Genomic DNA, 19,607 nt, shown 5'->3' with positions numbered 1-19,607 from the left:
CAGCCATGATATCTGGTTTGGATACTGCAGAAAGGCACATCTTTCCTAAGAGCCATCATACATTAGGATGGTCCTCGCCATAGTTAGGATGAATGCAGTGTCCCACTTCTGTTATGTGTATTCTATCTCCTGCAAATACCAGGTGTGAAGTAATAGTTTAGTATGTGACCTATAGCAAGGGACAAAACATAACATAACCTAAGGTGTGAGATACAAACATACAGACAGAGATCTGAAAAATACCACCAGTCTGGAGGACCAATGCCAATAGACACTTTTAATACTAGACCTCCAGATCATTCTCCCTTGTCCTCCCCTCACATCGTCCCAGTAAAGAATGATCTGCTGTGTCATTATTTAGTCAGTGTTATCAGTGCTCTCCATTTTATCACAAGCCTCACATTTAGTGATTTTCTTCAAGCCCCAGGTCCTGGAATCAGGTGATAATGTGAGAATTTGAGCTTTCTTTTTAAAGAAATTTCTGCCCCTTATGATTGTTCAGAATAGCATGAAAATATGAACTCTAAAGGTTTCAACAGCAGAAGGCAAAATAAAAAGAACCCCAAATGTATGATTTAAAAAAAAAATCTCATGAGAATCTGGAGCCTGACTCATGAGTTTTCAATGCTTAGGGTTGACAATAGCACACATGTAACTGGCAGAGCTTATGGCAGGGGGTATTAAAAGTTTAAGAAACCAGACAAGACTGAGACTGTTGTAAGCCACAATATTAAAAAAAAAATCCATGAGCAGGCTGTGAAATGGGCATTCAAAGATACAATAATGCGTACCTCAGAAGTACTTGTAAATTTTGCATTTATTTGGGGACAAAACCTTACAGTTGTCTCGTTTTGCATGTTCAAGTGCTTGTTTGCCAGCACAAATGGAGGGGCTAATAGCCATAATTTTGCCAGCCAGTTTAGAAAATGTGGCCGAAGATGCATTTTGCTAGAAGCCAGAATGATTATTTAAACTTACTGGTTAGGGTACTATTGCAGTGGCTGTTCAGCCTCAGATGTCAGCTGCATATTTGTGTTTCACTCATAACACTGAATTATTACTCGTACTTTCAGCCCCGATTCAGCAAGGTAGTTAAGCACGTGTGTAACTGCAAGCATGTGAATAGTCCCGTTCATTTGAATAGGCTTGTAGCATGGTAAGTGGAACTGTAGAAGGAGTATCAGGTTTCATGGGGGACCTAGATTGATGTGACACCACGTGGGTGGGGGGTCTAGATGTAAACTGGGGCGAAGGTGTTATTGGACGAACACAGGCCTCTTACCATGTAACACTGGCTGCTATGCATGGTGAATAAAGATCTTTTTCCTACAACTCTATCTGTTTGCTCCATCACATATTGTCAATGAAACGGGTCTCATCTTTAACTGTAACCTAAAGTAAATATTTGATCTATACCTAAATATTCTCACAGAATATACATATTGTGTTCTGAAATCTGGTCAGTTTCACTGGTTTAAATAGATATGCAACTGCATATTTTATGCAATGTAATGGTGGAATATATTTGGTCAATTTTAAGGGAACTAGACATTTTCTTAACACACTGATCTGAATGCCAACGCACAGTAAAATCATCAGAAATTTTAAGCCCATCTAACTTTTTGGGACACTTTACACAGGCTTTTTAGTGAAATTCTGTTTCAGTGTGAGACCTCAGATGGCTCTGGTTGTGCCCTGAGATCTGCAGATGCTGACCTATAAACTCCCACTCCTTGACTCAAATCCCAGTGAAGCCAGTCCTTCTGTTGCTACACCCCCTGCACTTTGAAGAGAGACAGATTGCACAACCTCTCTCTTGAAATCAAGGTTGGTATATTTCAAATGTCTTCATAATTTGAAGTGATTTTAATAGCAAAGATGAGTGACAGACAGAATACCCAGGCTTGTGTCTATCTTTAATGTAGAGACATATATACACCCAACATGCGTGTGGATCCTAGTTCATGTGCATGTTGCAAAGTTAGTACAGTGACACTGTAGATATATATCGTGCACGTTAGCAATGACACGGACACTATTCCTGAGTTACGCCATTTATCCAGGATTCGCTTTCAGTCTTGTGCTTCCAGTGTGTAAAACATGTAACTGAAGTGAATTAGTAAATTACTTGGGGCTAGATGTACCATTTGCTTATAGTTCATAATGGAGGGAGCTGGTGTGGAATTGAAGATCCTAGGCGCAGTGAGTCACTCCTCCATTTTGTAGTGGGTGTGTAAAAAGGGCAGAGCTGTAGCCCGGTTCCAAACCTTTTGGATATGCTATGCACTCCCATGATAGTAAGGGCAGAGGATTCTCTGTGCTCTGCCATGCACAGGGGCCGCAGTGATGCCTGGTTCTTACATAGTCTTCTTATGCAACGCCCTTGTACACATGCACAAGGGCCAATTTGCTAATGTTTACTGGTTTGAGATGCAAAGTACTATGTGTAATTGTTGTGGCCAAAGCTGGGCCTATGCACCAGCATAGCAAGCAGCAGCTGGGTCCCCACTTGATGGAGACTCTGATCTGGTTTGTGTCTGATACTGTGGTTAATGAAACAGACTCTATCAGCACATCGAGGAATTCCCCCCTCAGTGTGTAACTCTGCAATGTGACCAAGGGTTTGTTAAATGGAAACCATATCTCCAGAGCCGGACCCCTTGCCGGTGAGACTTTTGCTATCGACTCCAGTGGGAGCAGGCCCAGGACCATCTTTACTTTTGTCATTACACTGTAAATGACAAACACTTTGCCCCATGCAATCCATCTTCCCGTTTGTTTGGAAAGCCGTTGCTCATGCTGTTTGTTGTACTGAGCTCGTTGGATCGGTTCCCAGAGATCAGCACAGCCTACAATCCTCATTTTCTTCGCTATCTGCTTTGTTAATTTGTGTGTCTGTCTTTTGCCTTTCATGTTTGCTTGTTTTTTCTCCTCTCTAGGTCACCTCTTTCGGGTCGTTTTTTTACTAGCTGCTCGGCAGTGCTTTCAGATTCTTGCTTTTCGGATTCAAACCTTTGTTTTAGGAACTAGAATACAAAAAGTAAATGGCTGTAAAACCTTCATTCAGCATTCGCTGCCCAAGTAAGTTTCTAAACCAACAATAACTCTTATTAGAGTGACTCACATTGAGCTGTTTAACCTCCTCGTTCACTTTTGTCTCTCTCCAAATTTGAAATGCACATCTGTAATTTAGATTTATGAAATGAAAAGCTGTTAAATGCATCTAATCAGATGCAGCTATATTAGTTGGAGACTAAAATACATGAAGAGAGCAATTGTTTATTTGGAACCAGAGGGTCAAATCCCGACCAGCTTTAAAAAGCAACTTAAAATATTAGACAAATGTAAGTTTGGCATCCAAAAAGCATAGCTAGTAGAGGGAAAGGATGGTCTTCTGGGTCAGACCTAGGCGAGCTGGGTTCAGCTCTGTAGAGATACTTTGTGTGAACTTGTCACTTAATCTCTCTGTGTTTGTCCTGCCCCAAAGATCTTACAAACTGGAAAGACAAAAGATGGGACAAAAGAAGTGTTGTCCTTCCTCTTTTACAGATAGGGAAACTGAGGCCTAGAGGTTAAGTGTCTTGAGCAATGTCTTGTTTGACATCCAAGCCAGGAGACTTTTCAGAGCAATGCCTTACACAGAATATTAGCCTTCTTCAGATAACTGTACCAACTACAGAGATAGGTGGAAGCTGGTCCTGACCAGAAAGCAGCAGTGGGGAGCGTGCAGCACTGCAGCAGGAAGTAACCACCAGGTCACCACGATGGGAAAAGCAGACGATGGATGATATGTACAAAGCAGAAGAACATTGGACACAAGCCTGCACGCTACAGCTGATAACAGCTGGATGGCAAGAGTAAAGCCAGCAAGAAATCCCTGAGTGGCCCTCAGGGGATTCAAACAAACACACAGCAGACGCAGCACTGCCTAGCAGCCTGAAGCATCATAGCCGAGACATGACCGTAGGCGCCATAGCTATTTTTCTGACTGCCATTTTCCAAGATGCTCCCTCATTTTTCAAGCCATGTAGTGCTCTGGGTCTAGTGGCCTGTGCCAAAGTGATGTGAGCGAATTGCCTTCCCTGGTAGTTTGGCCAGCTAGCCACGTTCGTTCATTTGAGCTAGTGACACGCATGGCAATTTATGCCTGTCGCCTTACCCCACTTTTCCATCCCAGGGGTCTGTTTTGAAAAGCTGCCTTCTGAAGCGCAGTTCTATTCTGAACAGTGCCTCTATTGTGCGGTTCCAAGCACCTTTCCGTGATCTCACAAGAACCGTGCCTGGACGGTCAAAACATTTTAAAGTGGGTTTTCAACTAAACAACATTTTTTCATTTTCTTCCAAATCGTGTGATTTTTTTCAAATGAAAAATGAAGTACATTTCTGAAATGTTCATTTTGTATTGGAAGAAGAAATGTTTCCATAATTTTTCAATAAAAAGAAAAAAAGTCATTTCTTTTAAAAGATTGCCCAGAAAGTACTTCCCATTTCTCCAACAGCTGTACTTAGTTTACAGTTGTGAGGGTAATTTCTCTGTTTGCCAGCCCTGCACACTTTATATGGACTCAGATTCAAGCTGGGTTCTTCCTGCCTCACTCATCACCAGTAATCAAGACTCTGCAGACCATCAAGATGCCCCTGGCTGGAGATGGGACATTGGATGGGGAGGGCTGGGTCTCCAAGGTGGCAATGAGCATTTTCCCTCTTTGGTGCTTGACTGTCTGGTTCTTGTTCATATGCGCGGGATGTAACTGATCACCATATGTGGGGTTGAGAAGGAATTTTCCCAGGTCAGATTGGCAGTGACCTTGGGGATTTTTCACCTTCATCTGCAGTGTGGGGGTGTGGGTCACTTGCTAGGTTTCTCTCACTTAATCATTTCTCTGCCGTTGTGGGGCCTCGAGCACTGGTGCACCTTGATCCCGCCCCCCTCCCATTCGCCATCTGTGGCACATCATAGTCTAGTCTCCTGAGGGGAGGGCTGTAATACTTTGGCCTCATTATGGTTGTTGGGTTCATGGGCAGGTGCTGGGTGGCCTGTGCTATACAGGAGGTCAGATTAGATGATCTAGTGGTCTCTTCTGGCCTGAAACTCTATGAAATGCTCAGTCTAGATTTCACAGCCACTCTCATACAGATAGAAGTGAAGGCAATAAGGGCTGCAGAGATTTACCCAGAGGAGAATTTGGCTTTTCGATTGGTACAACAGGTGATGAGATATTAGAGGAAAAGAACCCAGCTTGACTCTCAGCCCAGATTGAATTTGCTGGGCTGACAGCGTGGTTGGACAAAGCATTTTTTTCTCTGTGGAAAATGATGACAAAATGAAAATTAATTTTGGCAGGAAATTCAAGATAGAAAAATTCCAGCAGGAAATCAGACATTTTGATTCTGAAATGTTGCTGCAGTGTCTTATGGGAGTTGTATTTTGGGTGCCGCGTGGCCCCGTTCTCCTCTATGGGCGGGACTGCCTGGCCAGAATACATCTCTAGTGATGCACCATAATGTCCCTTCTTGGTGAGCTGCCCCACTGCATCATGGGAGTGATGTGGCTGCAGCATTTCCAAATTGAAACCTCCTGTTTTCCAGCCAAAATTCAGTTTTCAGGTGCTCAGTTTTTGAAAGAAAAGTCAGTTTTCTGAGGACAGTGGAACATTTTAATTTAGTCAAAAACCCAATTTTCTACTTAAAAGCAGTTTTGGCGAAAAAAATGTGACTCATCCTGCTGACAGGTTGTGGATACCCTGAGAGCCCTGCAGCTCTCGAGAGTTGGGAGCTCACTATTGACACCTGTTGGTGAACACAGAAAAGCAACCCAGGGCTGCTTGAGAACGCTATATGGACAAGGGATTTAGTGGGCAGGGAGCTCTCTGCTGCTACCTGTTGGTGAGCCAGAGTAAATGACTGAATAGGCCAAGCCTTGTTTGCATTTCAGTTACTTGACAGTTTGGGGTGTTTTGATTACAATACGGTGAAGTTTTGAGTTTGGGGGCACAAAGATGCAGTTGACCCTGTTGAGAAATGAAGGGATAAGAGATCTACAAAAATGCATCTTTGGTCACCTGACTGAGACTGCTTTCAGGCACAGTTGGGTCAGAGAGCCAGTATCTTTGAGGATCCTAAATATCACTGACCTCTCTCTGCAGAGCTGAGACTGCTACAAAACAGTGGGTAGTGCAGAGTTGAGGTAGCTTCAAAGTGACAAACTGTGCCAAGCTGAGGTGACTTAGACTTCAGCTGCAGAGAGGACTACCCTGGAATTAAAGCTAAAATCACCTCAGCTGGGTCTTGTGGTGGAATCCCAGGACCAGCCAGCATCCTTTGACCCCACAAACTCTGGGCAACAAACTGTGAGTGGAGAGGTGTGAAGGAGCTAGAATACATCAGCCACTTATAACTACCAGAGGATAAGTGAGGCTGGGACTCCTGGGGGGGGGGGGAAGTCTTATCTAGTATTATTAGTTTATTAATTGCTGGCTTTCCCAAGTTTATTCTGTTGCCCCTCTCCCAAATCAAGTTCAGTGTTAACCCCCTGAGCTCACTGCCTATGAGTAGGGAAGCACTGCCTTTCAAGGACTTGCGAGGAGCATACGCAGTTTCCCAGGTTTCTGGGTGGGGTCTCAAGCAGTGGTGTTTAAGTCTTTAGAAGGAACCCCTAGAAAATTGATGACACTAGACAGGAGGGTTACTTGCAACTGAGCGTGTTAAGACAGACAAAATATGGCACACCCAAAAGGGGTTGTATTTCCAGAGCAGAAGCACATTTCAGCATCTGTCATTCACACGCACAAGTCTCAGGGTTGCGATAGGAATGGATACCGTGAGAGGATGCACTGCACTTCGTTGTATGCACCATTACTACTTTACGTGTAAGGGGCACAGAAAGGAGCATTTTCCTTCTTTTTTGCTTAAAAATTTAAAAGGAATGAGGATCTGTTGTCTAGGGTGGAAGAAAATGTGACTAATCTCAGGAACAAACTACAGAGCTAAAATTCTTTCACCAGGCTCCGAGCTATCAGTATCCAGCTATACTGTAAAGGAGCTTGAGACCTGTCTTTTGAGGTGTTCACTATGAGAGTATAGCTTATTTCTTGTGGTCATCTGATCTGCTTAATTACTACAGCACATCACAAGTGCAGATGTTCACAAACAAGATATGTTGCTTCTGTATAATCTGCATCTCTGCTTTTATTTGTAACTTGCATTTCATTTTTTAATACCTGACCTTTTAGATAATTTTACCTTAGTCATGTGACATGGCTTGAAACCATTTTTATAACCCTATGTTAGTGTACTGGCATGCTTCAAAATTAGGGCACACTTTTGTTATTAGATTCTTGTTAGTCCTGTAGGGCCCAGTTCTCATCTTACTTCTGCCAGGCTTACACTGGTTTGGCGTTTGGTGGAATTACTTCTGTCGTACACTGGTGTAAATTACACCAGGAGGGCAGCTGTAAGAATTTGTCTCAATTAATCACCTGCGCTGATTGTGTTCAGAGGAAATTGTTGGGAAGGTTGACTTCTATCCAAGCACAGAGGAGGAGAGTCTGTTATTTTCCATTGCAGGCAGAACCCCATGTCATCTATGATTTTGTGGCTGTGGCATTTGCAATAGAATTCACGTCTTGCCATAGAATTGTGCTACTAAATCTATGTTTTAATTTAAAAAGCAAACAAACAGAAGTTGTTTCTAGCCCTTCTGGCTTGCAAATAAAACTTTTCAGACTTGAATTGTTGTAGTGCTGCCTTCCTGAGTTTACAGGTAGCTTCCAATCATATCTCTGAGAAGTATAAACTTTCCCCCACTCATCTCAATTCCACCACTCCAAAATAAAGAACACAGGAGGCTACTGGACTGATTGCCTTTGCTGCAGGATGTAGGCACCTGGTTGCAGAATTTAGGTTCAGCTTGCTCTGCAGTAAAGGAGGTCTTGATCATAGAGCTAAGCAATGTATTTCTGGTGGGGACAGTGCACTCTGCCCTCTAGTGCTAGGTGTGGTACAAAGTAGGCAGCAAAAGCTGAGACAGCATATAGTGTGGAGCCGCAAAGACAAACCGTGCGTACTCTCTGCTGTTGTTTTCTGTATTCTCTTTAAGGACGTGGTGTTGTTGGGATATTTGGCCACCTTTAAATGGTGAGCATGTGAGGCTGTAGAATATTAACCTGCTGGAAAATGAAGGAATATTGTTTAATTATATTTGTGCATCAGTGGGAGGATAGTCAAGAAAACCCCTTTCAGACTGTCAGAGAGGAGATCAAGTTACCACCTATCCCATAAACAGACCTGGCCTGTTCCCACTGGCATTCGGAACAGGCATCCTAGACAGAGCTGGACAACAAATTTATATTGATAGCTTTATTTTGAGGAAAATTGTTTTTTCAACAATTGGTTGAAATTTTTTTTTCTTTTCAATGAAACACTAATCTGGACAATATTCCAGTGCAAGGAAAGGGAGAGAGAAACGAAATGAAAATGGATGTTTTTTTCCTGAAAAATGTTTCAATTTTCAGTTTTTGTTTTGTCTAAAAAATGAGAAAATTTGAACAAAACAAAATGTTTCCTTTTGTTCAAAATTGTTTGCAGAAAATAAATAGCATTTTCCAACCAGCTCTACTAACTATTGTCTGGAACCGACACTAATGTTTCAAGAGACAAGCCTTTGAGCTATCCAGAGCTTTTCAGTCTTGAAAGCTTGAGAGCTTGTCTCTTTCACCAACAGAAGTTCATTCAATAAAAGATATGATCTCACCCACCTTGTCTCTCTAGGATCCTGGCACCAACATGGCTACAACAACACTGCAGACAGCTAATGTTTTAGGAGTTCTCTCTTGCTCTGCTCCTCCACTGAACCCAATCCAGCTGAACTTCCTTCTGCTTGCTAGGTCTTTCTCCTTAGCTATGCATTTTGAATTTTGATTTCTTCCCTAATAGTTTTAACATTTTTATAAGCCACCAAAAGTGGTTCAGTAGATGCAGTGAAATAAAGGGCCAGAATCTCTTCTGTTATAAATTGACAAAGCATTACTGAAAAGGAATGCATCCTTTTCCATTGGGGGGAATTTGGGCCTAGAAGGTATGCTGTAGACTCTTCGCCTGTGGGCTGTTGTAAGAGTGCAGGAACTCCAGGTAGAGCATGTTCTAACAATCGGGAGACCTTGTTATTTATGTATGTTAGTAGGATGCTAAAAAAGGCACCTCAATGCAGCGCAGTGTAAATTACTTCCCCCCCCCCGGATTAGAAACCAGACCTAAAATGTCTGAGATTGGGGGGGGGGAGGGAGGGGGGAAATGTCTAAGAGGTCACCCATCATTTTCTTCTGAGCTCATTGTATAAAGTATTAATGCTCACATAGCTGTTAGGGTGTGACTGTTTCTTTAAGGTCACTCCCAGAGGGAGGACTAGTACAAGCAATGTGGCAGTTATGGCACCTTCGACTTGCTTTTAACATGCATCTCAATGGTCACACGACTTGTTAGTGAAGAAGGAACAGCTGTCCAGGCCTTGGCAGTGAGATTTTTACACTTTTCTTGTTGTCAGCTAGGTATTCCCCCCCCCCTTTTTTTTCCCCCAATGTAAGCGTTTTCTGTTTGGGATTCAGGGGATGTCCCCTCTTTCCCATCTGATTCAGCTTCCATTGGGAGCCAGGCAGGCTAATTTGCTTTGCATGGTGGGAGCTTCAGCGCAAAGTCGGACAAGTGCCTAGCAGTGAATCATAGAATCATAGAAGAAGGAACAGCTGTCCAGGCCTTGGCAGTGAGATTTTTACACTTTTCTTGTTGTCAACTAGGTATTCCCCCCCCCCTTTTTTCCCCCCAATGTAAGCGTTTTCTGTTTGGGATTCAGGGGATGTCCCCTCTTTCCCGTCTGATTCAGCTTCCATTGGGAGCCAGGCAGGCTAATTTGCTTTGCATGGTGGGAGCTTCAGCGCAAAGTCGGAAAAGTGCCTAGCAGTGAATTCCAGTCACTACACAGCCCCTTTTGCTAGGTCAGCACAAGCAGTGTTGAGATTAGATGGAGCTTTTGTTCTCATATTAAGATTGAGAGTTTAAATGCTGCCTATAGTTTTTGGTGCCCAATTCTCACACCAATGAAAAATGGGTGTGCAAATCCCTTAGGTACCTTTCAAGGTCTAAATAATTTGGGACCCTAAGAGTGACAGGGTTACACTTGTTTCCCATTCGTTAGATGGGTTCCCTCTGTGGTGTGCTGTAGATACAGGTGGTTAGTGCAACCTATGCAAGAGGTGAACTAGCTAGAAAAGGAGAGCATCCTTTGGGGCACCCCCTCATTCTCCTCTGCTGGCCAGCAGATTGATTGAATTAACTCTCTCATTGTGCTAAGTGGTTTAAAGCACCAACAGGCTGCGGATGTGGCAGGTGCTCTATCAGCAGCTGGATGTCAGGATGCTACAGGGGAATAAAAATTCTCTCTACAGCGTTTTATGACACTCTCAGACCAACCCCAGACAGGGAGTGCACAGCAGAGACAGGGTAAATGACTTGCCCAAAGACAAACAGCAAGTGAGTGGCAAACCTGCGACTAGACCCTAGCGGTTTTGACTGCTGTTCCCCATTACACACCACCACTTCTCACTTCACTATAACTAGGCTTGGCAGAATTTTGACAGGTAGTATCAATGTTTCTTTTTAAGAGTGATTAACCATTGGAACAGTTTACCAAGGGTCATGGTGGATTCTTCATTACTGACAATTTCTAAATCAAGATTGGATCTTTTTCTAAAAGATATGCTCTAGGAATTATTGTGGGCAAATCTCTGGCCTGTGCTATACAGGAGGGAAGACTAGATGATCACAATGTTCCTTCTGGCCTTGGAATCTGCGAGCTATCACCTATAAACCAAGCTGGTGTGGGCTTGAGAGGGGGAGAATGATCTTTACATTCCCCCCCTCCCCCATTCTCACTAAGGAAGCCATGAAGTTTAATCAGGAGAGTGGAAAATCCAAGCAACGGGACCTTAGTTGTGATCTCCTTTTGCTACTGACTGACATTGGACTTCTTCGATCTCAATAAGCCCAGCTAGAAAATTCAGCTGAAGAACAATACTTCATTAAAAAAGCACATCTGAGGTTAGGGACCTTGGGCTTACAAATTGCAAGTTGTTATTCATAACAATAATAGATGAAAACAACGAGGAGTCCGGTGGCACCTTAAAGACTAACAGATTTATTTGGGCATAGTCCAAATATGTTAGTTTTTAAGGTGCCACCGGGCTCCTTGTTGTTTTTGTGGATACAGACTAACATGGCTACCCCTCTGATAATAGATGGTTTTCACAGTGCTGCAGACAGAGAAAAGCAGACTTTTGAGGGCATGTGAATAAGGTGTAGTGTAAGAAATGCTAGATTTGGGGATATTAGATTGCAGTTATTTATACTAGAGCAGCTCCCAGAGGGCCCCAGAGTGCTAGCTGCTGTACAAACATATGTGAAGATAGAATCTCTCCCCTGAAGATCTTACAAGCTTATGTTTGGTGGCTGTCAAACAGAATGTATTGGAATGGCATATCAGAAATAACTGCAAAGACAATGGTTCTGAAATCTTTCAGTGGTGTATGCCATTGATCAACATGCCTGAAATAACAGGTAAAAGGGGAGACTGATCAGTCGAGTGGTGGTGCAAAGAAATAGGTCTCCTCTCTAAAAATGGAGGTTTTAATCTGGTTTAATTAAAACTATATCTCATAAAGCAGTTTTCTGTGTAGTAGAGGATAAAATGGAAGAATTTGAAAAGATATGGAATCCATTTGGGTAGATACAATTGTATGACAGCTGAGTTGTGCTGTGGGTTAGTTTAAAATATTGGGAAATAGGCACACACTGGACAATAGCACGCACAAAGGGAGGGAGCCAGCATGGACAGGGAATTACTAATTACTTGGTAAATATACCATCTGTTATACTTAATTTAAAACATGGAGAAAATGATTCATGATGTTTTAAACTATAATAAACACTGTTCAGTACTGATATTTGAAAATAATCAACCGGTGTCAATAAAAGAAAAATAAATTAAAGCAATGTATTTTTAAAAATTCAGGCAATATTTCAGTTCCTACATAGTTTACAGTGAAGTGTTAAACAGGTAAAATTTTCAAAAATGCCTCAGTCCCATTGTCAAAAGGAATTTGAGAAGCTAAGGGTTATATTTCAACCCTAAGAGACTTAGGCACTGTTGAAAATTTTATTCTGTCTCATTGAAAGTCAATGGGTCTTAGGTGCATAAGTACCTAAGCCACTTTTGAAAATGGAACTTACACACCTAATTCAATTTTGAAAATTCTACCCCATGTCATTTATCCTCTGTGCACAGTTCAGGGAAATACTTAAACCTAAGAGAATGGGCATCTATTTGCATTTATCCTATTGGACAAAATGATTGTTTTGCGACATTCTCTGTCATGATGTTTGCATTCTATTGCATCAGTGCAGGATGGTGTATGGGTGCCACAGCGTTCAGGTGCCCTCCTAGTACATTAGGCTGTTGCATCGCTCAGAACAAATCTGTGTCCCTTTCAAATACAGCCTTGTGCAATGAGTTTTCTAATAAGGGTGACTGATCATGAGGAAAATATCCCTTGAACTCACTTTCACTTGTGACCTAAACTGGAGCTTGAGCCAGGTCGCTACAGTTCAAAGACCAGTGTTTTGAACTGCAGCACCACCTAGCCCTCCCTCATTCAAAGCATAAGTGTAATCTGTTTTCTCCTCTGCTTGAAATGCGGTCAGAAAGTGCAGCCACACACAGGTACTCCAGTTCCTTTGAACAATGAAACATTCTGGATATGTGAAAGTTCCATGCATGATAGAAGTCCTGGTATTATTTAGTGTCAGTAGTAATAATAAAAGAATCTTAGATTTAAATAGCCCTTTTCATTGCACATGATGTGAAAACTGCAAAATATTCATAAAACCCCACTGAGAAAGTTGGAAGCTCTGGGTGCAGGCAGACTGCAGTATTGAACCTAAAATATGTTACTCTAAAAAGTAGAGGGATTAAGATGAACTGACGGTATTAGATGTTTTCTTACCTCATCAGACAAAACAATATAAATGGTCATCTTAAAAGATGACAACTCAAATCTACAGTAACAGTATTCAATGTGATGTATGGTGTCTTGATTTTGATCTATTTTTATACAACATTTTTGTTTTATGTACTGGAAGCTTTTTGAGATTTTTTTTTCATAGTGGTATATGCTGGCATCATAAATACCATGGCTGCTGCTACAGCATATGACCAAAATTTCAGTTGGGTAGAAATATTATCTCATTGGTCTGATCTTCATCAGTTGTTTGCATGTGTGTTTGGCATGCTGACAAATTGTTAGGTTAATGCTGTATTGGAAGAAGTTCGGCTCTGCAGTGTGTTTGGTAGGGAGAGGATGAGAGGTTTGCAAGAACTTGCAAGCCCAATGAAATGAACAGAAATACCTGCAATGACTTCCGTAGGTTTCAGACTAGGTCCATAATGAATGTGTCATGGTAGGGGTGTGTATGTGCATGTGCGTGTGTAAGAGTGAGAGGGGGTTAACACTATTTTAACATGCTGAAGCCTGGTGTACCCACAGTTTTTGTACAGATATACCACTATCATCTAGGAGTGTAATTTTCTTTTTTGCCCACCACAATAGTTATACTGGTACATTCCCATTGTGGTCACAGTCATCATACCATTATCAGCGTGAATTGTATGGGTATGTCTTATATACAGGGATAAGCTATACTGGTATAAGGCACATTTATACTATATAACTGTGTCCCCTCTGGGGTGGTTTGTACAGCTTTAACTGTACTGTTACAGAGGTACAATGTTTGAGTGTAGAAAAGACTTGAGTGTGTACCTCCTATGCTGCCACTAAGTATGCCTTGATGATCATTATTATTTCTATTGTGTCAGCACCTAGGGGGCGCCAGTCACAGACCAGGTCCCCACTGTGCTACGCACCATACAAACATGAGTCTGATCCCCCAACCCTGATCTTGTCATGCCCTATCAAATCAGAGTCTCTCGTCAAGTGGCAGCGTTTAGTCTAGAAAATCGTTGCACCTCCAGAAACAAACAGGCTGCCCTGTGGCACGACCGTTCTCATGCCACTGGAGTGAGTGGGACTGTCTGACCTGAGACTGACTGGGACCTGCAGCCGTGGCTGCTGCAGTATAAATATTAGGTAATAATAATGGCCCCGATTCGGGAAAGCACTTAAGCATGTGCTCCAAGTTAAGCATGTACGTGAGCGATCTCACTGAATAGGGATGCTTTTCTTTATCTGACCAATGTTTCATTGGGATCTCAAAGGGGTATACCGTGCAATACAGCAGCACAGAGAACCAGCAGTGAAATGCTTAAAGGACAGATATTAGAAGATATTTAGACACCTCCTGGAATTTTTAAAAATGCATAGGCAAGTTAGGCGCCTAATTGCCATAGATTTCAATAGGAGTTAGTTGCCTAATTAATTTCGGCACTATTAACATTCCCACCAGCTGCCTCTCTTCACCTTTAGACACCGAAACACTTTTAAAAATCTGACCCTAAATCATTAGTAGATAGGCAGCAGCTTCTGAATTGAAACTTTTCTTTCGGGTTCATGCCTGCGTTCAGGATTCGTTATCAAAACCGCTGCTTGCTTTGCTGATAGTTTTACATCCAGTCAGGTACAATGGATCCTAAAGAACGCCACAATCCCTGGAGAAATAATTTGCTGCTGAGATTCAGTCCTGATGTAATTATTGCACAGTCTGAATTAGTGCATTGGATTTAAAACAGAATGAATGTTCCAGAAGAAGAGCTGGGATCCGGTAACAACGTTCCAGATGCTAGTCTTTATATCGTCATAAATTCGGTGCATTGTTTGGAGCCTGATTCTGCCTCTCTTACTCAGGTTGCGTAGTGCCTTGTACCTTGAGTAACTGTAACCCCGCTGCTTTTAATGAAGCTGCTTGAGGATGAAGGTTTGAGGAAGAATGGCAGAATGTGGCCCTTAATGTTTAGAGAGCTTAAAGACTAGTTGATGCCTGACGGTGAACATTGGGTTTAGAAAGAAGTCTGCTTAGCTGTCATTCTATTATAGTTCTTTCCCCCTTTTTTATTGCCAGAAGAGGATTTTTGTTTTAAGAGCTTATTTTGCTCTTTAAACTCAGTATATGACCTCACAATTGGTTGCTGTAGAGAAGGTTATGATGTCACAAACCAAAGCGCATGACCCATAGGTAAGGAGAAGGCAGCAGGAGTTGATTCATTGTTAAGTGACAAAGATTTGTAATATCATTAGTATCACAAATGAGAGGCAGAAAAATGTGTCCCTGAGGCAGGATATTAAAAAAATGCAAACATTTGTGTTTCAAGGGGCAAGTCACAGATCTGCTTACTAGCATATCTATTGTAAGGTTTTCTACAGCACTGATCGCCAAAGGATCTAAACAATTCCTGCACTGTACATGCCGCAATGCAGTTATTATCCAAGTTGTTACATAGCTTCAAATGCAGAGTTGTTCCATTTCAGCTGGCACACAAACAGCAGGCATATTGGGAACAGGGACATTTATTGACTTAGTACACAATTGTTAGGAGTTGATGCAAAGAATAGCGATGTTATGTGATATCTACATGCCCCTAGGAAGGCTTGCGTTTGTAGTACTACATATACAGCTGCATAGTTGAATACGTTTTTCTTAAGTCTGTCTCATGAGTCTGCTAAGACCATTCTTTCTTTTTTAATTGATCATGATATTTTCTAACCTGATCTGTGAATTTTTTTTTAATTAATCCACAGTTCTCCTCTTTTACTTATGCATATTTTTGGTGTAGAAATTTGTTTTGTGGTCTGTAATACAGTGATACATTTCCTCGCTGCCATTTATACCTTGAATAAAGGTCACTCTTGGGAGGTATGTGGGGTGTATGTGAAGGGGATGGGAGTGAAAGGGAGAGAAGACTGCCTCCCAGAATGTGGTACTACACTGTGTTTTTAGTCAACAGGCTGTTGGAGTCACTTGTGAGCTGTGATATAGCAGTGATTAGAGTGTTGGGCTTTGAAGCCAGACACAGGAAAAGTTGTGTTCATATGTGTGCGTGCGTGTGCTGAATGATTGGCCTGCTGTCCAGCACAGTTTGGGAGTGTTTGAGTACAGTTCGGTCCCAATCCTGCCAGCTAGTGCATGTGGGCAGAGCCCTGCTGAAGTCAGCACGGCTCTGCATTGGAGCAGTGATCCAGCCCCAGGGATTAGCTTGCCAGACTCGGATCTTGGTGATGTCTGGTGTGTAAAAAGCAACATGCAATAACTTTCCGTTGGCACCCTCTGTGTTATGGCAGGGAGATGGTGGGATGTGTATCTGGATGAGGAGCACCCTTTGGCAGTGTGAAATGTCTCCTTTCCATTTCTCTCAATTAAATTCCCTCACTCTCCAGAATTTTCCATGATGGGTCAGCTGACTTGTAACAGGGGTGCTGTTAAAGAGTTGATCCCTCTGTCTGTCCTGGCTATGCAATTAGGTTTGTTTGTATTTTAAACACAAACATATGATTTTTAAAGTATATCCAAATAGCTTAAAGCAAAAGATCATATAAATTATGGCATACAGAATTTTGGTGGTCAGATTGATCAGAAACTTAATTTCACATTTTAGAGCACATGTTTGGCAGGTCTTGTATCTCTTAAGGAAATGCTAAACTTGTTTGGGGGGGTGGTGGTTATCAAGACAAAATTATCTTATTAAGAATTCAATTAAAGCTTGCACAGGCTGACTGGAACTAGTCCAGTAAATATAAATCAAACTGAACTAGTAGACATCTGCCCGCTTTTTATTTTCCAAGCTGCAGTTTAAAGGCAGAGAAGAAGAGGACACGGAGGTGGGGCTGTCGCTCATTTCTAGTTGTACGTATGCAGAAGTAGCCAATGGGCAATTTTCTTTTTGTTTTCTGATCACTTCTGCATACCCCGCCGAACCAGATCTGCATGGCCGCTGTCTTTACATAACTTATTGAGTTAAACGCATTGGATATCAGGGTGCTGCTGGCATTGAAACTTACAAAATTAAAACAGAACATGCAAAAAGACCCCTGTAGAAGCAGAAATGCAATTCTAAATTGTAGTCTTATGTTTTCATGTTTACAAAATAACTCCCCAAAAGGAAGAACTCCAGTAACTTTTTCTTTTGAGAGCAACAGAACTGCAGTCAAACTACCTGCTGCCTTTTCCTTTCCACAGACTCTCAGTTGGACTATATAACAGGGTCATTGCACATTGCAAGTTACTTTGATCTAGCATCTTTTCTAGAAATAACACAGACATTTTCTATCGAGAACGCTTTACTGAGCAAGGTACGAATGCTCTGCTTCCTCTAGGCTGTGTGACGTTGTTGTGTTGAAAAACATGCGTTGTCCTTTGGGGAGTTGATTTGCAACAGCATTACAACAGATACAGTCTGGCCGCTTGACTGGACTAGATGAAAATTATTAAACAAAAAAGTCCTTGCTCTCAGAAGCATATCTCCAAAGTTTCAAAATATAGGCTCTGACTTCTAAAGGAAAGTCAACAGTAGTTGGGCCTATAGTTCCCTTAAGCTCCTTTGAAAATCCCCGGTATATATCGGTAAGTAATACTTACCAGCAATATGATTATTATGATTGTTTCATATTTGCACTGCAGTATTGCCAAGAAGCCTTAATCAGGGATTAGAGCCACATTTTGGTAGGCACGGTACATGTATCTGAATCCATTGCCACACAGGATATAACAACACTTCTTTTGGGCTCTAACCACTCTTACAATGATGCAAATCCACATTTCAAAGGATTGATCTGACTTTTCCTAGTGTCATTGTAATCAGGAATAGATTCTATTTACAAGGCAAAATTTTGGAGTCAGCAGACTCTAAGCTGGTGATTTGCATGGAAGTTCAAGGGGCTTGCGCTATTTTCCAAAAGAAAGCCCTGATCTAATATAAAGGAGGGGAGACGTACGTTGAAGAGCGATTTTATCCTGCAATTGTAACTGCTCAAGGAGTTCCTTGTGGAACCTAATTGAAGCCTGATTGCAGGATTGGGGCCATCATCAGAATAAAGTGAGAAGCAGAGCATATGTCACCATGAAAACAAAAAAACCCCATTAGCATCTAATGCAGTGAAGAGTCACAAAATTTGGGTGCCTAAGGTTGGCTCCCTGATTTGTTCATTAGAGCTTTCAAAAATGCTGACTGACATGTCTGTTATGATCATTTTATCCAATTTGTTTGACAGGGTTTTGGGGGGAAAGTTGAGGGTACATGTGTGGGGGTGTGGGAATCTCAGGGATTGTTGTGCCAGTGTGATTTATTGGCTACCTGAGTTAATTCATAATTTGTAGATATTAGTTTTCACTGCTGAGTGGTCATCACCTTCAGCTGTAAATCCAATTCATTGTTGGGGCATCTAGAATTGTTTTGGGTGGACTATTTTACTATTTGAATCTAGTATGATAATAATTAGTTACTATGATGATGTTCGTCAGCAGGAGAACATCCCATTATTCCTTACTTCTAAATTTCCTTAAGAAGTAAATCATAAGCGCTGGCATATAGTACTCTCCAGTCACTTAGAGTAATCCGTTGAGATGTTCAGCTCGGTTCTCAGCTGGTGTTTACCGATTATGTCGATTTACACCAGCTAAGAATCTGGCCTGCTGTTCTGGGGTTTTCTTTCTAACAGCCCAGCTGGTTTTTTATGATTAAATTGTGTTCTGCTCTTACTTGGTGCCTATTCAGAAAGCTACAAAAGAATCTATGCTTTCACCAAAAGGCAACTTAATTCCCTGCTCGTGTGCATTGCTCTAACTGTACTCTGGAGTTCTGTAGTGTTTTCCGACCTCTTCCCCGACTCATCAAAATAGTCCTGCTTGAACTGAGACATACAAACTTTAGATTTGGAGATTTCAAAGCCACACAGAAATGCGCCGCAGAACTACAGCGATAAATGTAACTTTATTGCTGAAAGAAAAGTGACACAATATGTCACCAAAAGAGATTTCAGCTGCAGTTATAGAATCCATCCTTGCCCTGTTGCACAGAAGATGGTGCACCGATGAGCAAGCATGTTTTACTATTTCAGCTATTGCTATATATGTATGAAATAAGCCTAACAAAGCTAAAGGAAGGAAGATATAGAAAAAGAATATGAGGACGATCCGCAATTCCTTGTTGCAATCTGCACATTTATATTTTTAACAAATAGAAGTCTGTATTCTCTAAATTTGAAGCTATTCAGTGCAGATGACCACCAAATTAGGTCTACTGAGCTAAAGTGTATACATTTATATTTTTCCTCAATGATCCTCCCTTGTGTCTCCTTCGTGACAGGACTTTCAAAGCAGAATTGACTTCAGTAGGTTGAATAACAAAATGTTTGTCATTGTTCTAAACTGTCCTTCAGTTTCAGGCCAAAATGTCTTTCTATTGTGCTCAGACTTAATATTTTCTACCTTCATATGATCAAGAAATGTACATCAGGAATTCTGAAGCATGAATCAATGGCAATAGAAAATGGTCTTCATGCATGTGCGAATGCATGTGTGAATGTGTGTATGAATATGTATATGTGGGTGTGAAT

General features: G+C 41.7%; 1 protein-coding gene across 2 annotated transcripts in view; it reads right to left on the bottom strand.

Moving 5' to 3' along the window:
- TWIST2 (twist family bHLH transcription factor 2) overlaps nt 1-19,607 on the bottom strand; it is a 73,429-nt gene that overhangs the window by 48,805 nt on the left and 5,017 nt on the right. The window contains exon 2 of one of the 2 annotated variants that reach the window (XM_074966928.1): nt 2,934-3,026. The exons of the other annotated variant lie outside the window; for it this stretch is intronic. The gene's annotated coding sequence lies outside the window, so the exon portion shown is untranslated. Of the gene's footprint in view, nt 1-2,933; nt 3,027-19,607 lie in introns of those variants that run through there. 2 annotated transcript variants of the gene reach the window in all.

The sequence above is a fragment of the Natator depressus genome, chromosome 11, assembly GCF_965152275.1.
Source record: "Natator depressus isolate rNatDep1 chromosome 11, rNatDep2.hap1, whole genome shotgun sequence".
NCBI classification, from domain to species: domain Eukaryota; kingdom Metazoa; phylum Chordata; order Testudines; family Cheloniidae; genus Natator; species Natator depressus.
This window is presented reverse-complemented; position numbering and strand designations above follow the sequence as displayed.